Genomic DNA, 26,935 nt, shown 5'->3' with positions numbered 1-26,935 from the left:
CTATATAAACAGAAATGACTGCAAGCTCCCTGAAAAATGCACGGACTGAACACTAGCAACAAAACTGTCACCCAATAAATGCTTTTTAAAAGCTTCTACTGTCACACAGGAACCCATTCGCCTCCATATCGCGTAATTCCTATTTAAATAAGTACCTTTTCTTCTCCTACCATCGCCTAGATCACAACCGTAGTATTTTGCCAACTTCAAACTACAGACTTGGCACCACCGATCTTTGTTTTCCTCGTGTTTGGAAGTTTTCATATTGCCATTTAAATAGCAAAATCGTATCATCCGTAATTGTCAGAGTTTTCTTTAAAGTTAGGCACCTGAACAACTGTTTTCCAAGTGCGGTATATTCCTATCCATTGTCTCCATAAAGTACCGAGCTGTCTCATCCGCAGCCTGTTTTTTTTACTTGCTGGTTTAGAAAGAGTTAAAAGCCAACACCCCACCAAAAAAATCCACTAAGTTTTATTTTTAAGAGAAAAGGACATGGCGTCTTTGTTCTTATCAACTACGAAAACATACCCCCCATCCGAGCAGCGACGGGCAACAAACGCTCTTTAAACAGACGGGAGCTTCGGGGCTAAACACGTAACTGCTGCTGTGCCACGGTCCGCACCCCCCGGGTTCTCGCTGCTGCAGCGGAGTCGTAGGGCGGCTCGGCGCTGCACGGAGCGGTGCGGCCCCGCAGCTCCGGGGCTGCCGCCCGCCGTCGCCCCCATCCACGGCTCCCCGGCCCGGGGCCGCCCCGCACGCGGGGGGCGGGGAGCGCTCCGCAGCCCGAGAGGCGGCGGGGAGGACGCGTCGTAGCGGGGCTCCCTCCGCGGCACCCCGGCCCCGAGGTCCCACCTCGGCCCGGAGGGGCTCGAGGAGAAGAGCCGGGGTCCCCCGGGCCGCCCTCGGGGAGAGGGGCGGGGGGGGCGGAGGGGAGGACGGGACGGCGGGAGCGGCGGCGGCCCCCTCCCCCTCCCGGCTCCAAGGACATTTTGTTTTTCCTCCCAAGGACAAAGGACAATGAGGAGCGGGGCGGCTCGGGCACTTACCGGCGACTGCAGCCCGCTGCCGGCCGACGAGGGCCCCGAGGACGGAGCGCCGCCGCCCTCCTCGCCCCGCCGGCGCCCGGGGGACGGCTCCGCGCCCGCCCGCCGAGGGCGAGGTTCGGGCAGGGCTCGGCAGCCCGGCGCCATTGCCCTTCGCCCGTCGCAGCCCTTCGGCGGCTCTCCCGGCCGCGCTCCGTCGCCCCCGGAGCCCCCGCAGCGCCGGGCCCGACGTGGCCGCCGAGCCCGGCACCCGGAGCGCCCGTCGGACCCCCCCGTTCCGAGCGGCGGGGAAAGCGCCCGGGAGCCGGGCGGCGGCGGCGGCTGCTTCCCCGGCCATCTTGTGCCGTGTGTGTGAGGGAGTCTCTCCCGTCTCCTCTCAACTCCTTCCTCCCCTCCCCCCCGCACAACATGGCCGCCCGCTCGCTACTCACTGCGGCGAGGAAGGGGCGGGGCGGCCCCTGCCCCCAACCTACGGCGCGCAGCGCCCCCCCCGCCGCCGCCTTCGACCACGCGTGCGCAGCACGCCGCTCTCCATTGGCCGCGCCGCGCCCTCCCCGCCGGGACCGAGGGAGCGCACCGCTCCTATTGGCCGCGCCGCGCCCTCCTTCGACCTCCCCGCTCCGGGTCCGCGCGCACCCCAGCCGCCGTCTCCCATTGGCCGCGCGCACCGCCGCTCCCCGCCTCGGAGGCCGCCGGCCGCCGCCCATTGGCTCCCGCCCGCCTCCTCGCGCCCGCCCCGGGCTCGCGCCCCGTCCGCCCTGGCCTCCCCTCGGGGGGAAGGAGGCGGCGGGAGCCGGCTGTGAGCGCCCACCCCGGCGGCGGCCCCAGCCCCACCTGGCCGGGGCATCCCCGGCTCCACCCAGCCTCGGCCCCGCTCGAGCTGAGCACCGCCTCTCTCCCAGACGGGGCTCCAGCAATCCTCAGGCGCTCGCAAAGTGCCTCAGCTCTCATTCGTCCTTGAGGCAGGACATCTCGCCTGGGCCCTTCCAGCAGCCATGTCCGGACAGGGCCCACCTCACCACGTACCACACAGACGTTTCTCCCTTCACCCGAATGCCTTCTCTGAGGCCCTCCACCTGCTCCTCACGCCCATCCTCGCAGAGAGTTGCAGGAACCATCTCACCTGCCTGCCTGCAGCATCACTGTCTGCATTAGCGCCTCTCAAAAACACCACAAGCGCCCAAACAGAACACAGCACCCTGCTTTTTTTAGCCAACACCATAGAAACTGGCTCGTATGCCAACCTCACCAGGACGCTGTCTCCTATTTTGACTACTGCCATGGAAACCGGATACCACGAGGATGGGAGCATCCCCATGTGCTGGCCAGCATTGGAGATGTCAGCCTGCAGCCGGTCAGTGAGGATATTGCTCTGCACCCAGCTAACGTGACAATGACATAATTAATATTTACATGCTTCAGCAATCGCTGTGAGTGATTAGCATGCCTTTCTCCTTCTGTTTGCACATCTTACCCTGTTAAATGCAGGAAGATGGCCCATTCTTCCCCTTTTTTTAGGTAGTAATATGAGTAGGTATGGCAGCAATTAAGTCAGCAATACCTGAAACGTTTGGGGAAGGCCTACAGAGAGCTAGTCCAGCACTGGAAATCATGCAATTGGACTGCAGCAGCAGTCTCCTGAATTGCAGCCCTGGAAAAGCCAGTATCTGGTCAGCTGGAAAGAATCATTCACTAATGTCCCCGAGGACAATGACTTTGAGCTGAGAGATGCATTTCTTCGCAAAATACAGAGAAACGCAGACCTCTCTCCGTAGGATAGGTGGAGACAGTTTGTATGGAAGGACTGCACAAGTCTGCTGCCTTACAGACTGTGGTGATACAGCATTGGCAGTCTCCTAAAAGCAGTGCTGGTGGCCCACACAGTGATAAAGGGAGCCTCCAGCCAAGGAAGTACTGGTGGGGCAAACATGCAGATATTGGATCCTCACTGGCAGAGCACAAAAGCCCTTTGATTTTTCTCCACAAGCAGAATTGGAGTTCTGGTTTGTTGAAAATATGGGGTACAGGGAACCTGTTCTGCAGCTTCATTTCCATTCAGATTCTTGCAAAGCAAAAGCTAATCCTTTTGCTCTCAATGGAACTGTGCATGCATAAGTGCATGCAAAGGTGCTGGCATGCACAGAACCCAGGTGCTGCCTGTGCTTCTTGGAAGAATACCAACAACGAAGAGAAGGGAAAGGCAACCACAATGAGGCACAAATCAGATAAAAGCACAGTACAGCAAAAGCACTGCTACTTACGCAGGCATCTTCACTCAATGTGGAAGGTCCGTCTTTACAGCAAGGATAAAGACATGAAGTTCAATATACAACTCCCAGCCTTTCTGTTGTTTCTTCCCAGAATACATTCCTAGAAAAGCATATGAAGTACGATCACTCGTGACAGCCACATGAAATGGAAAAGAAGAGATCAAGTGTTCAAGACATAACTGCGCTTCGTAAGAATAGTGTGGTTCTAGCCAGAATGGTTTAAGGTTATAACTGAACAAGACCTGACCTGCACGCTTATCTGATTTTCTCCAACATCCCAGGACTACCTAATACAACAGATTATTCATCTTTAAAAACATATTTATTCCTGTACCTTTTACAGATAGATATGTTTTTAACAGTCAATTACTGTACTGCTTTTAAGTATAAACAAAAAGTTACTGGAAGTCTAATATCCTAATTAAATATAGTCAGTGCTGCTCATTTGCTTCCAAAAGCAGCTCCAAAAAGACTTACAGAAGGATCCATTTCTCCTCCTCTTTCTTGGCTTCTAGTGAGCTGTATGTAAGGGAACGTAAGTACAGTCACTCTCACCAGTCACTACAGTCATCAGACAAATTTCACGTTCCTGTATCAGTGACAGACCATTTGCATTCTGTTTTCCAACTGAAACAGAAGAACGGTGCTAGTTTCCTTTCTCACACTTTCATCTCCCATGGTCAGCTCTACATGAACACTAAATTCTTGTTCCTACCACCTCTATGGTTACACCAGTTATCCCTTCTAAATTTCTCATTTCTGTGCAACTGCAATTTCCTCTATACACTGTATTCTATTTTAGACAGCACTTTCTTTTTCTGGCTTTGTGTATCATTAATTCAAATACTTCAGCCATGTTTTATGAACCACTTGTAATGGTTCATAATAATAATAATGAGGCAACTTAGTATTTCCATTACTAATTTGGGAAATGTTTTCTGAGACTGCATCTGTGGCTACAACTCCCAATTTAGGCACCCAATTTTATTCTATGAGCTTTTAACCTCCCCCCCAGCTTCCATGAAGGTCGTTATCAAACAGGATAACAGAAGCCCTTCAAATACACAAGCTATTTTGTGGTAGGTATTTAAATTCCTCCAGTGTGTTCACAGAAATTGTCACTTCATCCTAAACTCAGTCTATTCCTACATTCCATTTTTGTATTTAACGTGTTACTAAAACAAGCAGTGTTTTCTCTTGTGTTTCCTTCTTATTAATTCACCATTAAAAACACAGTTACACCCAGGCAGATGAAAATTACCTTTGATCACACTTCTGAAAACCTACAATTTCAGAGCAGCGTGCACAAAGGCTGAGTGAACACAGCCGCATCTACACTGCTCTCATTTGTGGACTTTTCACAATGACTAATATTGATTTGACTAAACTTTGTCTCTATTTACCTTTCTGTTTATTGACATTATTCTGTGTCAAAGTTCTTCTAAGCACGGAACCAACTTCCCTCTGTGACTGTAAAGATTATTATGGTATATTGATCCTAGCTAAACCTTTTTGCTACTTTCACACAGCAAGCAGTGACAGCACCAACAGTTCTAGCAGTCAGTTCATGCTGTTCATTCTACTCTGGGTCTGGAACTGGAATTCAAGCTCAGACCTTCGTTCCATCATGTAATGAACAACTGCAAACACATCCACACGGAGAAATTTTGCATACGCCCTTTTTGCTGCTATGACTTAACACTGAAAACTACAATTCTGTTAATACGGCACTTTTGCTAGCACTTTTATGCTGCTCCCATTTAGAATGATGAACCTTTTGAGCAGCAAGAGAAAGGTTTCTTACCAAGAATAATATGAAACAAATTTTTGTCGCTGTCACAAGCATGTGGTAAAGAAATCTTTCAGTCCGCTACGCCACATTCCAGTACTTTTTGCAGTATATTCAAAATTAAGTTCTTTTAACCACAATTCAGCTCTTTTTATGTTTTCAAAGAAAAATAATTTATCAATACGAAAATAATATCATAAGGAAAACGGGAAATTTACCTAATATCTTTTGTGGCATTTAGTCAACTATCCTAAGCAATTTTTTAACTTGTTGGTCAGAATGCAAAGAATTGATATTGTTTCTGTACACATCATCTTGTGGTCTGAGCTCAGATTTTAGATCTAAGACTACCCAAACAACCTGCCCAGCTCATTTCATTTTGTGTGAATTCCTGTACACAGTAAGGCAAACAGAAAAAAGGTAACTATTGCCTGGTGCTTACTGTACTTTATATTAACTTGACTAAGGAATACACACCTATTCTGGAGAAATCTAGAGCTCTTTTCATCAAGGAGTTCTGAAATTTGAAGCTTGATGTTTTTATATATTTAGCTACTGGAACTTATTACCACAGCTACTTGTATGGAATGACCTGGTTTGTCTAGTTTGGTTCTTAGGTAATAAACTATTCTTCTTGACTTGGCAAAAAGGAGTGGGACATGGTAGAAAAAAATACTGATCAATTCCTTCCACGCACCTACTTCAACACCTGAATTTGTACAAGTGCTAACAGGTATCTGGACATGAAGAAAAATGATGCAACTCTGCTTACAACTGACATCACTTCTGAAAGCAAGCAAGAGACTAACATGGACATTCCCAGGAACTTTAACACTAACAGCTACAGGATGTGAACTCAGGTTGTATTACTTGACTTACATGCTTTAACTTCTCTGTACTGATGCTGTTCACCGCTTTGGAGACTTAGAAGACTTGATAGTTACACAAAGGTTAGACAAATAGGCAGGGTTTAAAATGCAGAACTGCAATCAGTATTCTTTATCTTACCATTCTGGTTGTAAATATAGTCTGCGAAGTCATAGAAGTGTTCTACTGTGATGGGGAATGGTCATTATTTCATCTTGAGTCTGAAAAAAGAAAAAAAAGAAAGCATTGGCAAGATTAAGAGAGCAATGCCCAGCCTCATGTTTCAAAATAAAGACACCACACTCTTGTGTTCCAAGGTAACATTCATGGCTGATATGTAAAGAGTTAAAAGAAAATATTTTATAGTTTTTAAGCAAAATCTTTACAATATTTGGATTTCAAATACAACTGAAAAAATTTAGAAGTTCTAGAAACTTAACGTAGTATTGTTAAAACTCCAATAATCTGACATTCTACCGTGATTTGTCTCCTGTACAAATTTAAATTTTACTTCCTGAAATCATTCATCTGTTCATCCTTCCAATTTGTTTTCTTCAAATGCGAGTCAGTGACGTTTGACTGCTTCAGGGTTTAAGAAATAGCATGAGAATAGGAAAAACAGTACAAATTTGTGTTTTACAAATTAAAAAAAAAAAAAATCAAGGGAAAAAACCTCTATAAGATTTAATTCTTACTTTTTATTAAATCTCAATTTTTATTCAAGTCAAGGGAGACTTATGAAAGTTTTGATGACAAACATAACAAAAGGTGTTTTTTCTTGATCAATCTCTGGAGTTTCAGGGCCACGGGGGCCCCGTGCTACCCTTACAAACATGATGAATTTCACTCAGAGAGAACAAGACAAATTACAGCTACTCTAGAATAAAAAAGAAACACAACCCAGGCCTCTAAAAATACAATACAGAACTGAGATTCTTGTTTCAAGCAAGTCAAACAACATAGTAACAGCCTGTTTCCATAACAATCTTCATTCCTTTCTCTTCTGCACAGGTAGCACCACAGGGCATTTTATTGATTACTATATAATAGTTGACAAAATGATGCATTATTCAGCAAATTGCCACATGCAGTAACAGAAACCGTGCTTTTCTCTAAAATTGTACAAGCCTACTTTTAAAATTTTACAGACAACCAGCATGACAACGCATTGTATATATAAAAGGGAAAACTTCTTACATTCATAGCTCAAAACAAACTCCTTTATATTTGTCAACACTAGTTAGCTGAGAAGTAAAATCAATTTTTGATATAGTGATACTATATCAGGGACATGCTTGGATTAGAATGTCACCTTCCCAGAAACAGCTTCTGTGTCAGACTGATGTTACCCATGAGGTTTTCTATTTTCCTCCTGCAGTCCATTTGCTATACACTGGCTGCTGGCACAGCCTTACCCAGCCCAGAACTCGAGCAGTTTTGTGCATGTCCAGCATGTTGTCTATTGAGAATAAGCAGCAGTAAATTTGCATGCTGTAACAAACGTTCTCTCTCTCCAACTGAGTCATCAATGGTGATGATCTTGTCTCATTGAAATCATTCACTATGAATCTTTTTTATATTTAGTCAAAGATTAATATTGAAAGGGAACAGGTAAAAAAAAAAAAAACATACAGCCCAAGGAAGCACTGTCAGAACAGCACTGTCACAACATAAGGCCAGTAGCTTTTTGCAAAATTAGGGCAGAAGACAAGATAGCTCAGGTCAGACATCCAATCACTATCGGACTGCAAACTTCACTGCAGTTTTGCCCAGTGGAAGATCTACTTCAGGCTCTGTGTGCCCAAGAAGATGAGACTTGTTTTCTTCAAGACTGAATACTGGGTGCAACTAAAAGTTACCAACTTGCTCTACAAATTGTCTCTTTTTAAAATGTAGAAACATTTAACATATTAACAAAAGCTGTTATTTTGGTCTCTTCTTGCTACTCCAGATGCATAGTCCTTAACTTGTGCATCTGTGCCTTTAATTCAGCCCTGAATAATTACATTTAGGTCAGTGGAATCACTCCAGCATTTTCTTGGTGTGTCTTAATGGAATGTCGTCCTAAGGATCTGAAATGAACTGCGAGAATTTTGAGTAAGAGCAAACATGTACAGAAGATAAAAAAAGATTACAGAACACTTTGTGGAGGGAAATGTATGGGGAATACAAGTGTGTATGGGCAGGAAATTAAATGAAATGCTTGAATAATTCAGAATCATAACGAGCAAAATTGAAACACTGGGATTTTAATAACTGACTTTCTTTTTTTTTAACCCCAATTATTAAAATATTGTGCTGCTGGCTAGCAAATCAAGTACTGATAATGAATATTTGGAGACAGAGCTTTTGCTGCATGAACAAAAACTCATGTTAAAAGATTAATAAAGGATTGTCTTTATATACACATACACACTCAAAAATGATGAAAACTGGAACAAAAAATGAAGTTGAAGTTCAATTATTTAAATGTAGAAAGTCTGCTCAAGTGATGCTACAATGGAATTAAGCTTAGGAGAAAACAGAACCTAACTGAGAGTTTCAGAAAAGTGTACTACTATATGCCAGAAAATTAATTTTTATAAATCAAAATTACTATATTCTTTATGATAATAAGGCAGTCTTACAAAAACAAACTAAAGACTTACATCAACTGTGTACCAGACCTCTATGCTGCACATGCTGCTGGCAATCGATGCATGCTGCTTTCAGGACATGTTTGACCTATGGATTTAAGGTACCCCTAGTAGAATACAGATGGGCAATCAAGAAAATAATGATCTTGAGGTTGCAAAAAGGCTTCTTTCCATTCTTTGTCTGTGATGAAGGAATCACTGCCTCAGGCAGTTCATAGTTGGAGACAAATTTAAAAGGAAACACTCCTTTAGAGGCAGAGACAGGGAATCGGGCACCTTGCAAAACTGAACTGCAGTTAACATGGAAGAAGTTGACTCCTGGCTTTACTTATGAGTAAAGCTCTCTGAAATCCCAGTGCTGTGTGCAGGTTCTTTCCTCTCCCCAACAATCTCAGCTCATTGTCCCCTGTCCTGAGCAGGGCTGGGTGCCACACAGCACGGGCTGGAGTACTTCTGTGCCACGCATCGCTGACCAGAAGATGCTGATGGTCTGGGCAGCAAGGACAGCAGAGAAATGAGCCCTTGCACACATTCTGTAGTTCTCTAGTGGAAGCACTGATTTGCCTCCGTAACCCAGAGCTTTCCACAAACTTCACTGAAATTTGCTGGAAACACAGCATCGGATCAAACGCTAAAGGCCTCCAACAGCACAGTTTCACAAGCTCTGCCTCGTTAGGAAGCCAGGATAAAAATACAGCAGCATGAAAAATAGATGAGCAGCTTTTCCTGAGTCTGAAACCAGAAAACAATGACACAAAACCAAAAATCACATGCAGCACTCTCTCCTGTATTCCCAAATGCCAACATTAACGCTCCCTCTCCCAGAGCCTCATTAAACAAACCAGCTGAATAACGCACTGTGAAAGGGAGAGACCTGGGAGCAACGAAAGTAAACTCAGACACCAGAGGCCCATGACAGAAACGCTGCTTTCAGCTCTAAGGATTGTCTGCTGGAGGGGAGTCAGCCTGGCCACGTTCCTGACAAAAACCTCCATATCCTCCTGATCAAACAGGCAGTTCTGACAGCTGCAGCCAGCCTGAGATTTTTAAATCAAAACTATCTCAACACCTGGAAGCCACATCAGAAAGCACCGCTATTTTGTGCGCAGCCATCTTCTCCTACCAGAGCCAAATACTGCATAAAAACACTCTTTCCCTCCGGCTCAAACCCCTCATCTCCCCGCACCTCAGCCGCGGCCCCACACCGCGCCGCCACGGCCGTCACCGTGCGCACAGCGAGAGCCGCGTTACAGCTCCGCCATTCCTGCAGCCTCCTGACAAGACTTTTGTTTTCCGCTGCTCACTTACTCCTTGAGAAAACACATTTTCCTTACTCTCCCTTCTTGTCTTTAATTTATATGTGTATAATTTATTATTTTTTTTTAATCTTAAGTCTGAATCTGGAACGCTTTGCGCTACAGGAGGGCGAGAGAAGGGCGGTTGTCTCGCTCCACACGGAGCAGCTCCGGCTCCACAACATGGCTCCTCCCGCCGCCGCTCCACAAAATGGCGGCGCCTCGACCCACCGCCGCCTGGAAAGGCACAGGGCATCCCGCAGGAGGCCGCGAACACCGCTTTCTTTTGTGTTCGCTATTATTTTTCTCTCCCTGCTCTGGGCCCTAGAGGGGTGGTGCGGGCAGAACCTTCTGCACAGCCCCAGCCTGACCCGCGCGGCTCCACCCCCGAGCGCTGCGGAACGACGCCCCGCCGCGGGGCACTGCGGGCCGGGGCCGCGCGGTGTTGGGTTTCTCGGCGCAGCGGTTGTTCCTGCGATGGGGGAAGGGAGCAGCTCCCCCGCCCGCAGTCATCTGCTGCGAAGGGCTGGAGCTCTCGGAGCCAATTAGTCCGGGAGTTAACCGCTTCGCTGCGGGGAAACTCGAGCTTCAGGCACGGGCTCGGGGAGGTGAGGGGCTGAAAGCGCTGCAGGGACAAAACGGCCGCATCCAGAACTAAAGCATCCAGTTCTAATAAAGCTGGATGCGTTTCCAGATCCGTGCCGTCTATGGGGATGCGCTGCGTTTCCTGTGCAACCTCTCCAGGCAGAACAACACCTCTGTGCATGGGAGAGCAATGACAGAACCCATCTCCCTCTAAACATATGTGCCTCCATAATCCCCTGTGCCCAGACACAGTCCTCCATGCACTCATCTTGATTATTATTATTTTTTTTTATCCCCAACTGCATTAGAACAAAGCAAACAAACAAAAAAGGTTCAGTTCCCAGCCCTTTCCTCCAGTGACATGCCTGGGCATCTAAGAGCAGCAGGCTCCCCCTTGACTCGGCCGGGCAGCAGACCTATTTTTGTGCTCTCTTTGTATTCCATGATGTACAAGAGAATATTGGATCAGACTGTCAGGGAAGCCAGGAAGACAAGAGTGTTTACATGGCACCATGGAATGCCCTAAGCTCCGCACCTGCTGCTGCGGAGAGGCCATCCCAGTGCTGCAAGGCTGCTTCTACTCCAGGCAAGAGCCACAGCATATGACACACCTATTCCCACAATGCTAGTCTCTCCAATGGAGAAAACGAGGTCAAATCTCCCTCCTTACCCAGGAAAAAGTACCGAGTCTGCAGAAGGAGCTAACAGGGTTGGCACTGTGACATCTCATTTCTAAGCTCCAAGAGCAGCTCTGGCTACACCGAAGTGCAAATCTACATTCAAATAAACACTGTAGAGGGGAAGAAACGTACTGCAAAGCAAACAGCAGATTTAGGCTTGCAAGCTCTGAGCCCTGGCAGTACAAGAGCTCTCTTGTTCCTGTTGCCTCCCACAGCTGCATTCACTAAATATATCCTGCACAGAGAACTGCGTTTCTCCACCCCTTTTGCAGCCCAATCACATTTGTACAAACACCAGCAGGCTCCCTTGGGATGTGCAGCCAGGCAGCAGCGTGCCCTAGTTACAGGCATCATGAAGAAAGGGAGAGACTAATAACAGCTCCAGCAGGATGAGACTGTTACGGCCACAGGTTATTTCAAGAGGAATATGTGTGCAGCTCACTGATATTTAACCATTAAAGACACAGTGCTTTGCTCCCTGTAAAAGGTTCACCTCACTCATTTGGCAAAATGAGTTACTCTAAATCATTCCCATAGGGCTGGCCCATGGAGAGGAATCCAATTTTAACTTCCAGCAAACCAGGGCTCTGTGGCATGTTGCTTCAAGATGTAACAGGAGGTAAGCAAGCACAAAGCCACATGGTGCACTGCAAGTCAACACTTGGAATTTTTACTTGGAAGCAAAAATCTACAAACTAGAGGGATATCCAGTTTGGCACCTTTCAAAGACACTGAGATGCAACAAATAAAAATACTTTCTCTAAGTTGATGAGCCCAGTTCTACCCTCTGCTGCATGGATCACAGGGAAATGTGTTGACCAAATGTAGATAACAGCAAATTGAGGTAGAAAAGCACATGCTGCTGTTGTCTTTCCCCATACAGTTGTGGACTGATACATCTCTGCCTCCATGGGAGAAGACAGTGACTGAATTTTCTGTAGGATCGAGGTGCTTTTCCTATTACCCCCCTATTCTGTTCTCCATATTTTCTCTGCTCTCGTATGTCTTACTTGAAAGGATGTGGATTCTGGCACAATGGAGCCTCAGTCCCAGCCCCAAAAACACCGCAGTGAGCACCATAATTCCACAGCGGATCAAGTTCCGATAGGGGAAAAAATTAAAAAAGAGGAGTCTTAGTGATTTCCTTCACTCTCAAGCTGCTAGCCAGCAGGGATTTTGACCCTCTCTTGGTCCCTGCTTCTTTTTTTCCTGACAGTTTCTTATTTCTTCGACACCTCCAGCTCTTCTAGCAGCAAAGCAAATTTGACAGAATCTGGTCAATTTTTCAAGCCATCTCATTTTAAGAAGTCAGTGAGAGTTGACTATCTCTTGCAATCAAACCTCACTGGAGGGAGAATTAGTAACTCATGCATGACCTTAATCTGTAGGATTTCATAGATAGTTTTTCTCGTAATCTCAATGCTCAGAGTTTATCATACATTCAGTCTCTATCTGTAGCCCTAGAATGTTTTGCAACAAAAGGAACCCAAATTCATTTTGATATAATTATGCGGTCACAGCAGTCCATGCTTGCTACTGAATAAATACAGAGTACTTGGGAATAACTGGTAGAATTGAATTAAATCATAAATGGTAAGAAAGCAATACAGCAGTAAACAGATAATGAAAATATCTATTACATAAATAAAATATGGTGAGGTTTAGATATCAAATACTCATGAAGGAAAATGGTGCAAGGAATATTTGAGGAATATTTTAGTATCATCTTTTTCCATTTTGCAAACATAGCAGGAAGAACCTAAGCTCATGCTGAAGCATCCACGTGAAAAGCCTTATTTTCAAAGGTAGCAACATCTCCTGAGGTATCCAAACCCTTTAAAATTAGATGAACTATTCACAAAACGGCCACAGGTCCCTAAGCTTAATTAAACAGTTGAAAGCTACAAAAGTTGGAAGACCGTGCTGTGCTCTGTTGTTTTTCCTGCGCATTCTCTCCTCTGCTTTTCTCACCTTCCTTAAACAAATCAGCCTCAAAGACCATTCTAGTGTCATGTGGAAACTAAGATGGCTTTAATTAGTCACATTGCTGTGGAAGAACCCTCAGCAGTTCCTGCTGCAGTGGTTGTACAGAACACAAGCCCTGACTGCTGGGGACAGAAGTTGGCAGGACCACAGTATCAAGGCTGTGGTTCAGAGAAGGATGGGCAATGCCAGGTCGTTTTGCATGCTCTGACCTAGATAATTCTATGGGATTCTACAGACTTATGAGTGCATGCAAAAATGGGTATTCCCTCCTGCGTGTTTCTAAAAGGTAGAGAAATGAAAAATATGAAAGCTGTTGTTACGACTGAGAGGCAAAGGAAACCCAGAAATGCGTGCTGCCTTCAAAACCACTGCAGTTCTGAAAGCAAACAAAGTTTTAAGAAACCAGGATCTAAGGTTTCATTCCTTAGACAAGGCAGTGACTCACCCACATTCCTCACTGCTCCAACAAGAGGCGAGTCCTGCTCCTGGCAGACCAGATCCTCTGCATTGCACTGTGCCAAGCAAAGTCCAGCAGCGGCAGCACATTGGAGCTGATGCAGAATGGGGCCAAACCAGTGTTAGTAAGGGGCCCCCTTTGCAGGCTGCTGGGTTAGCTGGAAAATTCTTGAGCCCAGACCTCCTGCTTTTCATGCCTGAAAATACAGTGAAAAGGAAAACAGCCACTACTAATGATTACTTTTCAAAGGCCAAACTCACACCAAGGTTGAGTAAGATTGCCCAGAGGCAGCAGCTGAAGTTCTTCACAATCCAGGGACAGCTGAGACAAGTCAAAAAACCAACTGAGCAGAGGGAGCCAGGCAGCACACAGGTGGATAAGCTGCTGTTTCTAACCTCAAAGTTCCTCATGAGGGGAAGCATGACCTCGGGATGGGGAAGCTCAGTCCTGAGCATCTGGGTGCTTGGTCATTCCCAGCACAGGAGGCAGACCTCACTGACGTAGGGAAAATCCTTAACAATGTAGGCAGCTAACAGAAGCACACAGATGCTGTGTTAGCTGTGGAAGGATCCAGCCTCACACAAATAAATGACCCCTGAGCCACCACGGCAATGCCTGTTGCACTCTCCTGGCATCAGCAGGCAGATAAAGCATGTAAAGGCAGTCCTCCCTGCTGCTACACAGCTTGTCAGCAGTGCTGCAAATATTTCAGGCATTTCCCACAGCCCTCCACAGACTGCGGCAGGGACTCGCCCAGCGGCACCCCAGGGGCTGCCCAACAAATCTGTTTAGCAGGCTGCAGAGCAGCTAATATTCATCTCATTTATTAAATGAGAACAACAGAAGCAGGGGGATTTAAGAGATTTTGCTGGTATAATTTCTGTGATGTGACACGCTGCTTTGCAGAAGCAACTATTGCAATGGCAAACAGACCATAAAACCTCATTTTAATAAGGCAATTCTTTGCGCGAAGGCAGAGAAATCATCACAGGCGATAACTTCCAACCTATTATTATCACAATTCGGGGAGGCTCTTGGTGTTTCCAACCCCAGGCTGCTTTGGAAGGGCAGCATTCGTCACCCACCCGCAGCACGAGGACAGAATCCCAATTCCACCCAGGGAGGCGGGTGCCCAGGCAACACAGCAGGATCGGTGCTTGCTGCACTCCGGCCTCCGCAAACAATTCTTGCCACGTAGGCAAGAGCGAGCAGGGCAATGGAAAATTACTGCGGGCTTTTTCTTAAAGGGCGAGAATCGCCTTTAAGCAGGGAAGGTTGGTCTGCAGTGCGTCAGCGGCACGCTGGGGCGTTAATAAGGCAGGGAGCATTTGCATGGTATTTCAGCAGACTGCAGTGGTAGAAATGGAAAGCAGAGAGCTGAGCAGCAAAGAGGAGACATGGTAGATCTACGGCCTCAGAGACAGCAGCCCATGCATGGTGCAGTTAACAGTAGCCACGAGCTGAAGTCACGATGACACTGCCTGAGCAGCTGCAGGAGCCCTTAAGAAAAGAACAATCTCACTTCCCCAATCACAAGGCTTTTATCAGCTGCTTTGAAAAATCGTGGCCATCTTTACCTCCAGTTTCAAGTGAAAAAGAGGCCAATTTCTTAAGGCAGCCCTGTGCCTGCCTACCTTAAAACCAAGCTAAAGAGCCATGCAAATAGCTGTAACAACACTACATACCCCATTTAAACTGCATACTACTGCTGGATGAAAATCAGACATTAGAGATTGCAGACTTACCAATGGGACAGGACTGCACTCCTCTACCAGGAAGGAAGCAGTACTGCTACACAGCCAGTAGTCTTTCACATCTCAAGATGAGCTCCTGTATCCATAACAAGTTTCATTTCACAACCACAAGAAACAGCATGCACTATCTGCTTGCTGGGGGCACCTATAGGGAACCAGGTACAGGGAATTCCCACTTATCTACAGGTAAATGAGGCAAACCTGCTGCTCTTGCTAGCCTCTTGCTGCATGCAGCTGTTGCTCATGATGACCCCGGGTTGGTTCGAGGATGCAGCTCTCAGTCATCTCTGCATATTAAGGTTTTGCTTGCCAGACCTGCAGCAACCTGTCTTTTGGTCTTCTTGTGTTCCTAATTTGCATGTTCAGATTTTACTCTTCTGTTTTTCCTGGGTTTTTGCTGATTAAAATCTCAACCCTAGTCTCTGCATTTTTTTTATAACTAGCTGCACTGGGTTAGAGGACTTCTTGAAACAGAGCTTTCCCCCTAAATGGAAACCTTTACTGTGAAGCTGCTTTCATCGCCAACTCCGCAGGCAAAGTCATTACGTTTAATAGAGGTTGACCTCATTTTGTAGTTCTTGATATTAATGATTATAAGGAGGGAACAAAATTAGAAGCAGTGACTTCTAAACAAGGATAAAGAGCACTTGTTGTTGCTGCCTCCTTCTCACCTCGGGATTCATTCAATATGGCTGCAAAGAGTAACCTGAAACAGCCTCTGGCAGATAAGCAAACTCAAGTCAAATGCAAAGATCTCTGGTTTCCGAGAAACCTTTTACAGCTGCATAGAGAAGTGAAATGAAACCCTCCAGCACTGCATAATGCTGCTATAAAGACCTCCTGGAAGAACCACAAACGTGCATTGTGGGTGAAAGCTCATCTTGGGCTCAGAAGAGATCTATGTGCCGGCATCCGAGGCTGGAGTAAGCTGTGGCCCTGTGCTTCTGTTCCTGTGGAGCTGCTGGTGTTTTCTGCTGCTGAGGCCGTGCTCTGACAGCAGAAAAGTTCAGTAACCATGCGTGATGGAGCTGAATGCAGATGTGTTATGGCTTTGTTGGCTTTTTTCTAACTTTGCTAATGCAATCTGGGTTTCCACGTAGTGGATACTGTTGTCATAAAGGGAAGACCAAATGCAGCCAGCGACTGGATAACCACATTTCCTGCAGCCAGGCTGGGCAGTGCCACAGGGGACATGCCATAGGGGCTGGATGAGCTGGCTTGGCTTCCTGTGGACTTCCACCTTAACACTTCGAGTTTAAAGAATCTCACGCTCACTCTTCCAAATGGCATAGAAATCCACCTGAATATTTTGAATTCATTTTTCCAGCTCTTGTGAAGCCCTCAGTGCTCTGCCTTTTGGCTCCGTCTTGCCCACAGAGACCCCTGAGCAATCCTCACGTTTCCTCTCACACCGTCCTGCTTGCTTGGAGAAACTCACATTGTGCGAAAAGAGCAGATTCTTGTAAAAAGCCCCTGGCTCTCTTAAATTCCCCTTCAGTTGTTGTGGTTTGAGCAAGCATTTCTGCTTGAGCAAACCTCAAGCTTCCTGATTTCTGCAGATCCCCCCACTGCAAACAACCAGGTTCAGCTTTGCTCAAAGGTTTGGCCTGGGTTTCTTTCAAAATCAAGATAATGTTGCTGCCCCCAGCTTAAGACACTGTGTGTTGTTCAGTACAAGGCTGTTTCCTGCAGTGCCAGCCCTTCTGCATCCAGGCACCAAGCAGAACTGTCACAGCCTGCACCTGCAGTGGGCTTACCCTGTGGTTTGTGGTCCAACAAGCATCTCAGCAGGAGGTGAGGGAAGGGTAGTGCCCTTGTGGAGCACAGCTCCCAGGGACTAATACAGGGACAGAGGGACACAGCACAGATTGGCTGTGTTTGGTCTTTGCACTCTGATCAACCCCACCCTTGGCCACACAGGGCCATTCTAGCTCAGCTGGTTTTTCCTCTCCCTTTCATGCACCTGGGATATCAGATAAAGGCATTCATAAATCAGGCCAGCAATTCCCAACACGCCTTGAGCCATGAACCCCATCTTGTGGTAGTGATTCTAGAGAAGCCTTAGGCAGTGTCCTGGGACTGTAGTGCCCAGTGCTGCAGCTAGCAGCAATGCTGTACCCACTTGGTGCAAGCAGCTTGATCTCCTCAGGCTTATTTTTAGAGCTGCTAGTTATTTCCCAAGAGCCCAGGGTAAGCTGACAAGGCCAGCTCCATGTGTGTATTTAGCAGCAGTGCTGTGGGGGTGAAACCATGTCAGCACCTCTACTCTACCCCCACCACTGTAAATAGGATGTAAAAATTCAGTCCTGGCAGAAATACACAAGTCGTCGTGGAAAATCATCTTAACTGAACCTGATCCTTGCTCAAATTCATCTGGCTAGGGAGAGAAAATGGGAATTTAAAACATGTTTTGTCCTTCTCAGGCCTAAAACTTAATTTTTAAAGTCCAGCTGCATTTCACTCAAATTACTTGCAGGGAATTTTTGTAGTTGCTTTTTTAAGAGTGTATCCATGGTAAATGGAAAAGTGAGCTGTTCCCTCCTCCACATCTTCCACAAGCCAAGCACATGATTAAAAGTTGTCGTTGTCAATCTTACTAATGAGAGCCATAGTTAATAGTCATTTTAATTGGGTACAGACCCGTGAGAGAGAGCTGGCAGCAGTGCTTGTGTGGCCTTGCAGGCTGCTGGGCTGGGGAGCAGCTCTGGGTGACAGTGAAACAGAGGGCTTTCGGTCAGGCCAGGTGCCAGTTCTCAGTATGTCAGATGTTTGTCAAGCTGCACCTTCAGGCCCTTCATAACAAACTGCTGAGCAGCCCCCTGGTGCCTCTGTTCCTGTTGCAGCTTTGTACCTCTCTGCTGAGCCTGCAAAAACAGCAGTGGGGGAAAAAGAGCATGGCCACCACAGCATGGCTCTGTGTTTCCTTCATGCTGGGGTAAGGTTTGACCTAGGGGGGCAGGAAGATGTAGAGGAAATATAAGAAGAGGAACTTCAGGAGAGACACTACCAGCTCTTTCACTCACCCAACTGTATTTCTGGTTTCTGTATTTATACATTTTCTGTATTTCTGTGTTAGCCCAGAAAAGGCCAAATGCAGAAACAGCTGCAGCCTGCAGCCAACAGGAGCCTGTTTGCTGTGCTGGTAGCTGCAGACCTGGGGAGGATGTTTGGGAGATACAGAAAGTGGACATTTTGTGATATCACATGAGACAGTAACCGGCTCAGCTTGACTCAGTCCTGCTGTCTTGCTTCCCCATGGAAACGCCGTGCTGCACCATCTGCTAGTGCCTCCCTGCAACACTTTGAGCTCCGACCTCAGCCCCATCTGAAAGGTGCATGAACCCACCAGAAGTCTCTGCCTTTCTCCCCCAAATCCTCTTGAGCGGGGGGTAAGGAGGCTGTAAATGCATCCATCTGTCATCCTGCTGCCCCCCCAGCCCACACGTGTGCTTTAGCAGACAATTACTGCACAGTTAATCACAACACGTCCTGCCTGCCTAATGTGGGTGGGCAGGCAGCTGGGATGGTTGCGGTGGAATCCAGTTATAAAGGACACAGATTTGCAGGAAACTGGGATTTACTTTCTGCTCATGGAGAAACAGGTTCCAGTTGTCTGTTCTGGGAAAATATGCTAAAATATGCATATTGCTCTCCAAAACACATATAATGCCCATCTAGCAGCCCTGAGAGCACTTGGGAGGTGGTATGCTGGGAGATCCCACATCAGCACCCCAGCCTCAGCCCCATGTCCTGTTGGCACAGCTGTGCTGGTAAATGCCTGCAGTGGTGGCATCAGGGCTGCCCCTCTGCTTGGCACAGCCCTACCACACTGACACATTACTCTGAATAAATGCAAAACCTTTAAGGAAGAAATGAATGTAAATGCCAAGGGTAGGCTAGAGACTAAAGCAATGCTATGAGGGTTTCTGGGGGACTTTGACTCTAAAAATGTCTCTTTGTCATCCCACCACTGTATGTGAAGACAGATTTTTCACACCCACATCTGCAAACTGGGACTGAAGGGTTTGTACTGACCTCTCCTGAGAGGGGGCTGCCAGAAACTGGAAAAAGTGCAGCACCGGTCCCATTTCCTTCTTCATGGTGAGTGTGGGGCTGCTCTGTTCCATCCCAGCCCAGGGAGGTACACTCAGGTGGGTCCACATCTCTGTCCTGTTGTCAGCATGAAATGCTGAGATCCTCTGCATCCTCCTGAAAGTAACTGTGAAATACACAGAGATAAATTTGGCCCTGAAATGCCATTCATCTGCTAGGAATTTTGTAGTCAAAGCTCCATCTTGGCTTTTTAGTGACAGGATGTCTTGTTTAAACACAGAAACATTCTATCATCAATGAGCAAAACTATTTCAGCAGGCAGTCATACTATGACTCCGAAGGCTGTTGCAAGTATGAATTATTTTGATGGTGTGTTAAAACAGTCATTGGGATCGCACAACTTCTTAATGTCTGCAAATATCTCAACAGAGAAGAAACAAATAATGAAAATGAAGAATGTTCTGGATGCTTCACCAGATGGATACCAGCAGACTTTAAATCCCTCCTGTTCTGAGACAAAGATCAGAATTGCAAAAAGGAACTTCTGCTTGCGTGGCTGTGCTTTTTGCCTAACACCTATCACAACTTGTGCAAATCCTCTATTACATACCTTTGTATACAGACATTGAGGTCACAGCTGTAATCCAACCAAACCCAGCAAAGCCGTGTAAAAAGGAAACACGTCTTTGCCACGCACTTTGTCCACTGCAGTAAACTGGAAAGTAATTCCACCTTACGAGTTAAGACAAAAAAGCAATTGGGAATTCAAGTGCAAGGGCTGCTAATCTGCCCTACTCGCTCAGCGCGTTAACAGCCAAGAGAATTAAACTACATCTAATATTCAAATGGACAGAATGAAATGAAGCGCAAAATTGGCGAGCAAATAGAACTCGGCTCCTCCAGCTCCGCTCACCGATCTCAGTGCGTGCAATCCCGCACCGGGAACCGCTCCGGCCCCGCTGGAAACGAGCTGCTGCCACCTGCCGGCTGCACGGCCCCGGGCCCTCTGCCCTCCTGCAAAACTCGGAATAGCTGGGGGGGGAAAAAAAAAAAAATTAATTAACAAACAGAAGGTAGGAATGCAGTAAAAACTCGCCGAGAAATAAATGATGCCTTTAGCTTCTGGATTGGTTCACATCGCTGGGGCTTTTGGATGAGTGCGTATGTGTTTGGATGTATGGTGTTTTGTTGTTGGACAAAAGGGTGTGAAAACTAAGCAGCAGTACTGCTGCACGTGAGAAACAAAGGTGTTCTGGAACAGCCCAAACAAGTTATGGTGCACAGTGCTGAACAGCTGAACAAGGGGACTGCCCCAACAGAGTCCTCTGATCAGAAAACTGAGATTATGTTTATTTGTAAACATGCAAACCTCAGTCAAAGAAATGAATCCTGCTGCACCTCCCTTCCCTTCCCTTCCCTTCCCTTCCCTTCCCTTCCCTTCCCTTCCCTTCCCTTCCCTTCCCTTCCCTTCCCTTCCCTTCCCTTCCCTTCCCTTCCCCTTCCCCTTCCCTTTCCCCCTCTTAATGTTTAAGCCCTTGATTTTTTCTTATTTATTTGAGTTTAAAAGGCAACGATACTTTTATCTGATATGAAATCTTCTGCTGTTGGTTTCTAATAAGAAATTTGGATACCACGTGTTACTGCCTTGCATACTTTGAGCAACTCCTGACGTTACAAGGGAGATGTTCTCCACTAGGGACCTGAGGGATGTGAGCAGTGCACCATCCCCTTCCTGTGCCAAACTCCTCCAAAACAACCAAGCTGTTGGATTTAAGCAGGTTAAGCTTCTTGAATCACACCTTGCACAGAAGCTTGTATTACTGCTAGGTTTATATAGCTTTGCTGTAAATGTATAAACCTGAATCACTGAGGTTAGAACAGCAAAATTCCTGCAAACAGATGAGAAAACACACAAAGGAACAACATGGTGAGCGTGGCTTTTCCCCTGCCCTTCAGCCTGAAGCAAGCAGTGTTTTCACAGCAGTTGGTGCAGAGAGAGCTCCCCCTCCTGTCAAAAATCACCTTGAGCCCCTATCCACCCCTGGGAGCCTTCCAGCGCTGACAGGAATGGGGCCATTGGTAACGTCAGCTACCAGACATGCTAAATTATCAGTGGATATAGAAACAGAGCATTGAGTGTTTTTTACATATCTCTTATTATTTTCAGTTGCTTAACCAAACAGAAAACTTATTCCTGTCAATGGAAACCATCCAGCATGCAAACGTTCATCTCAGTGCCTGTAGTTTCACTAAAAGAGCCCCCCAAAAGCCCCAGGATTACCTTATCGCCTGCTGCAAGGTAATCAGCATCTGACAGCTTTCACCTTGTGGAATCTCACCCAGCATTTGCACAATATAGAAGAGTCTCCTATAAATAGAGAAAAGGCTCATTATAAGTAAAGACAGCGAACTCAGAATGGTCTGAAAACTAATTGAGATGGTACTTAACACACATATTGTAACACACACCAAGCAGCAATTGGCTGCACCTGACATTTCAACTGCTATTTATACCTTCTGAGGACTTTGCTATTTTCCACTTCTTTTTGTTTAACCTCATTTGTAAGGACTGTTAGGGTTTTTATAAAATGGAAGGTGTTTTGGTAAGAAATATTTTTAAAACCTCTGCTTTCCAAGCATGAAAAATCTCTCTGGCTTGCAAAAACATAGCAATGTATGTAAACACTGTGTCAATAGAGAGGAGCTGACAGCAGCAACTGGGGAGCTGTAATGCAAGGTATGCACTCCGTAGGGACTTCAAAAGGAGATGGCAGCTGCAGAAGGGCTGAAAGCAGAAATTCCTGGTGTTTTGTGTGAGGTGGAAACCCAAGAGGAGGGTGCGCCAGGGCAGGACTCAGTGGTGGATGCCCTCTGGCTCCAGACTGGAGCTCAGTGCTCTGGTGTGCAACATGCAACAGCACCCAGAGATTGCGAGCCAGCCTTGGGCACACACTGGCAGCTGGATGCTTGGGGTTTGCAAGCATTGAGTGTTGCCTTGCTACACTGCAGAGAGAGATGCAATCCTCCAGTTCCCACCAGAGCTACTGCCCCTGCTCATCAGAACACCATCCAAAAAGCACAAAGCTCTCAGCTCACACAAAGCCTTTGCCTCACACTCCATGACCACAACCAGCTTCCCTCTGGGTAAATCCTGCCATAGCAAGTATTTTCTACACATTTTACAGTTGGGTGAACTGAGACGGGGGATGAAACTGGTTATTTGGGGCGGAGGTAGAAAGGGAGGTTTATCCTCTCACTCTTCCACCGCCACCATCAGCTCCATCTGCCCACCCGTCAGCTCACAATGCCAGGCTCCAGTGTGACTCCTATCAGTCTGCAAAGTGCTGCATGTTGATGTTTTGGTTTGATGCTTGGAGAGCTCTACAGAGATATTTAATTAGACAAAATGAATTCCTTTGAGAACAACCTTCTGGCAGCACTTTGGAAAGTGCTACGAAGCTTCAGTTATTCAGATGCTTAAAAATTGGCATTAGCCACTTTCCAATTTATTTTTAAAAAGACAACCAAATCACAGCACCCCTCAAGCCAAATAATAGCTGTGGCTCGCCTGCCAGACACACTATCAGAAGGTGAGGTGCCAGACCTCCTTAGAAGCTACTTCCCATAGCTGCCAAGCCCCTCACTCGCTGCTGTCACCAAAGGTTTCCCTTTTGCTGACGTTGTCCTCTGGCCGCTTCACTCTCTGTCCTTTTTTGCTGCAGCACATCCTGAGTGATGGTGCCATGGTGCTGATGGGACACGACAAGCAAACGTGCAGAACAGCATCAGTTGGTCTCTGGCATCCAAATGTCAGCAGTCCCTCTCTGTCTCATTCAAACATGGATGGAAAGGAAGGATACACATGAGTGAAAGCAGACAGGCACGGGGAATTGTGAGTGCAGACACTCTGGAGGCCACATCTCACTGCCAACTTGTCACCTTCCTAGTGATGGAGGACTCTGGTGACAACCAGCAAGGAATGGCACGGTGATGAGCATGAACGACCACCTATATACTCAGGCTGCTTGGGTTCATTTACACCTGGGATAAGATCACTGGGGGCCATGTGAAATTGCGTGTCCTCTGGCTGTAACCACTTCTCAAAGCAGGATCTAGTCATATCAGAATCAGAGAAGGGCTTGGGTTGGAAGAGACCTTAAGGATCACTGTGCTCCAACCTGCTGCCATGGGCTGGGTGCCACCTGCCAGCTCAGACTGCCCAGAGCCCCAACCAACCTGGCCTTGAGCACCTCCAGGGATGGGGCATCGTCTTCTTTCTCTTTTTCACCCTTTCCACACAAGTTGCACAGAGGGCTCTGGGTTTCCGTGCTGCCTTTTCAGCCGTGGCTTTTTGATGCCTGCGTCGTCGCCAACCCCTGTGCCAATGAAATGCTCCCTTTTGAGGTGATGCCAGCACTCCTGTCCTTGGCACCATTTACACTTCGCTGTGGGAAGCGAAGGGTGGGACAGCACCAAAAGCTGCAGTGCTCAGCCCCCTACTGGCACAGCCTGAGCAATGCAGCAGTAACAAAGGGATGCGCGATGTCTGTTTCATTCAGTCTCCTCAGTTCCTTTAAATTCTCTCCAAAGTAAATGAGGGTTTATAGAGACCTTAAAAAAATCCACTCGTATCAAGCCGTAAAGGAAGAAGGAATCTATATTTAAGCACTTACTTAGGGAATGTCTGCAGAGCTCTCTGCAAATGGGATGGTGCTGGAAACGTAAGGGGTTAGTGTTAAACATAGCTGTGTACACTCCCTCGGCCACCCGAACTGCTGAAAAACCTCCTAGCAGGTGATCACAAGGCTTTCTATAATTGAAATGAACTTAATCCTGACAAAAATGTAGCAGCAGCTGCTATGAGAGCTGTGGCTGCTGTCCAAGTATTTCCCACATTGTTCTGTTCTGGATATTGAAAAGGGGCTGATGGCTGTGTTGCAGGCTCCTGCCACAGAGCGTCTCTGACAAGAAAGCTGTTGTGGTTTAGATTTAAGGCCTTTGTTGTATTTTTTAACAGGAACACTTTTCTCTTGTGTGGGGATTACCATGCAAGGATCTGAGTCGCTCAGGTATTAATTACTTATGGCCTGCAACAACACTCTAAATCAGAAGTAAAATATAGATATTCTCTCTCATATAAACATATATTAATGCTATAGTAACACATGTAGGCAGTTGTGTACATATATATTAATATGGTGAGATATCAAGCTTGATATCTCACAGATAAAGGCAACAGAGCTTGTAAGTGCTGGGAACACATTGATGGGACCTATCGACATCCCTGGAGTCCTCAGATTTGGAGTCTGCGTCTGCACATGGTCTCTTTCCCTTTCCCCACTGTGCTGCCAGCACTGTGCCCACAGCTGCTCGAAGGAGCTCCCGCTGTGTGCCACAGCCCTGCTGTCTTCCTGCTCTGCAGACCTGCACCCACATCTCCTGTCTCAGCTCAATGGTTCAGGCTCCCAGCGTGGAAAACATTAGCTCCATCTTTTTCAAACTCTCCTTTTGCCCTGAGCTAGCCAAGACAACACTCACTCACTTTGTGTGATGTCCAAGGCTGTTCAAAGGGCAGAACAGAAGATGGTGCTGCCGAGCCAACATGTTTTAACAAGAAAACTTCCTTGGAGTCATTTCTTGACAGCTCCTGTTCCAAAATAACCTTGTTTAAAGTTGTCAAGGAGATAAGTTTGAGAAGCACAAGAGCTAGAGAGAAACATCCCACAGCCACTACTGTCGCAGGGCAGAGATGCAGTGAAATATTGATGGACCAACCTCCCTCATCTCCTACTGAGGGGCTAGCTTGAATTCCAGAACATTCTTGCTCTGTATACAGCTCCGCTGGGATAAAGCTACATGGGCAATTGGTTTGGGATGTGTATGGCTGATGAACAGGCGTCAGTTAGACAGCATTGTGGGAGCTAAGGAAATGTTCTGTACAAAACATATCACCTCCAGGTATCATCGGTGCTGGCTCCTGGAGTTTAATCCTCTTCTCTGCAGCTGCCTGTGCGGCCCCACTTCTCCATGTAAAACAACAGGAGCAGCACAAAGAACAAAAGAACTTTTGATCGTCAAATGGGGCAAAACGACATCAAGCTCTCGGGCTGTATTTTTTTTTTTTCTTATTAAGACTTATGTTATTCAAAATACAGGCATGCAAAAGTAAGGCAAATAATTTCCACCCACATGTTGGCAGCTACAAACTCTATAGAGAAATTTTAGCTCAAACTGAGAGCAGTAATAGGAAGCTTCTTTGGTTTTCAAATCCAGGATACTCTCCTACCTCCGTAGTTCACCTTCCCTCCAACCAGACTGCAGATGAGAACAAGCAAAACTACTGAGTATCAGTAGAAAGGCTGCTTATTAGACTCACCGGTTCCAGGAGGTTTGATGGAAAGAAACATCCTAAATTCAGATGCCTCTTCAAAATCCAATTTACTTGGCAGCTGTAAATGAAGTGGCTGTAAAAGAAGAGGCTGTCTCACAGTATTTCATTTTCTAAATCTTGTGGCACCTGTAAATGCAGCTGAGCATAGATAGCTGAGCATCTAAAATAAAGTGATGCTGCGAACAGGGATTGCACTCTGCTTAGTCCCTTCTGGCACCTCCAGACTTGGTGAAGTCCATGTGGATTGCAGAGGTAGAAATTAGAATTCATGTTACATCTCGCTTATCAGCACAATGACAAATGAGTTCTCTGCTGTTAATTCCTCTAGAAAAGGATGCCACACATACATCTGCCTGTGGCAGCACAGACGGCGACTGCCATCAAAAGTCAGAATTCTTCACTATTTCTGGCCTTAACAAAACTTTCCAGGTTAGCTTGATGGAGCTGCTGTATCTCCTTGTTTCCATTTCTCTGGCTACAGAGCAAGAATAATATTTATCTATTTTACTGGCCACGTTAGGAAGATTAATTTGCTAATGCTTGTTGAATACTCCGAAGACATAAAGCAACAAATGCGTTTTAGGGACTGTGTTTAGTGTGCCTGAAATCAATAGATACTTGGCAAAGATACTAATGAAGGAACACAGAACACATGGGAGCAAAGAGAGACCTGGATACCCAGGCTATCTATCCCAGTCCCAACCCAGGGGACATAGCACATGTGTCCACACACATCCTGTGCAAATGTGCCCACTGCTTCCCATGGCAAGGTGAAAGGCTGTGTTCCTATACTCTTCAGCAACCCAGATGATGAATTCAAAAACAACAGCATTTCTTGCAGAGGAGGAAAGAAACTCATCAGCCTGTTCATGCCCAGAAGTTCTTCAACCTTGAGTACAGCCTTCCCTCAGGTTGACTGGTAAGACATTAACATACTGCTGACTTCCCACAGATACTGTCCTGGAGAGCCTTTGCCTGAGCAAAAGCAAGAGAGCGGCAGTGCCCTGCTGTTGCTCTGCAGCTCTGGAAGCTCAAAACAAGTTACCAGACTCAGTCTGAAACAGCTGCTTTTCAGGAATGTTGTTCCACACTGGTGAAGTATTACAGATCAAAATTTGTTCCTGTC

At 46.6% G+C, this 26,935-nt stretch overlaps 1 protein-coding gene across 15 annotated transcripts in view; it reads right to left on the bottom strand.

Moving 5' to 3' along the window:
* Positions 1 to 26,935, bottom strand: part of CHD2 (chromodomain helicase DNA binding protein 2) — a 110,183-nt gene that overhangs the window by 67,555 nt on the left and 15,693 nt on the right. For 4 of the 15 annotated variants that reach the window (XM_090149051.1, XM_090149054.1, XM_090149053.1 and 1 more), the window contains exons 4-10: positions 21,700 to 21,786; positions 20,332 to 20,450; positions 19,401 to 19,584; positions 15,357 to 15,441; positions 13,600 to 13,807; positions 6,114 to 6,193; positions 3,308 to 3,416 (exon numbers count right to left, since the gene is read on the bottom strand). The gene's annotated coding sequence lies outside the window, so the exon portion shown is untranslated. Of the gene's footprint in view, positions 1 to 531; positions 1,011 to 1,049; positions 1,665 to 2,072; positions 2,206 to 3,307; positions 3,417 to 6,113; positions 6,194 to 8,620; positions 9,140 to 13,599; positions 15,319 to 15,356; positions 17,234 to 19,400; positions 19,585 to 20,028; positions 20,283 to 20,331; positions 20,451 to 21,699; positions 21,787 to 26,935 lie in introns of those variants that run through there. The other 11 variants (XM_090149044.1, XM_090149041.1, XM_090149046.1 and 8 more) reach the window with 11 other exon arrangements.

The sequence above is a fragment of the Phasianus colchicus genome, chromosome 12 (genome assembly GCF_987193195.1).
Source record: "Phasianus colchicus chromosome 12, bPhaCol1.hap1.1, whole genome shotgun sequence".
NCBI classification, from domain to species: domain Eukaryota; kingdom Metazoa; phylum Chordata; class Aves; order Galliformes; family Phasianidae; genus Phasianus; species Phasianus colchicus.
This window is presented reverse-complemented; position numbering and strand designations above follow the sequence as displayed.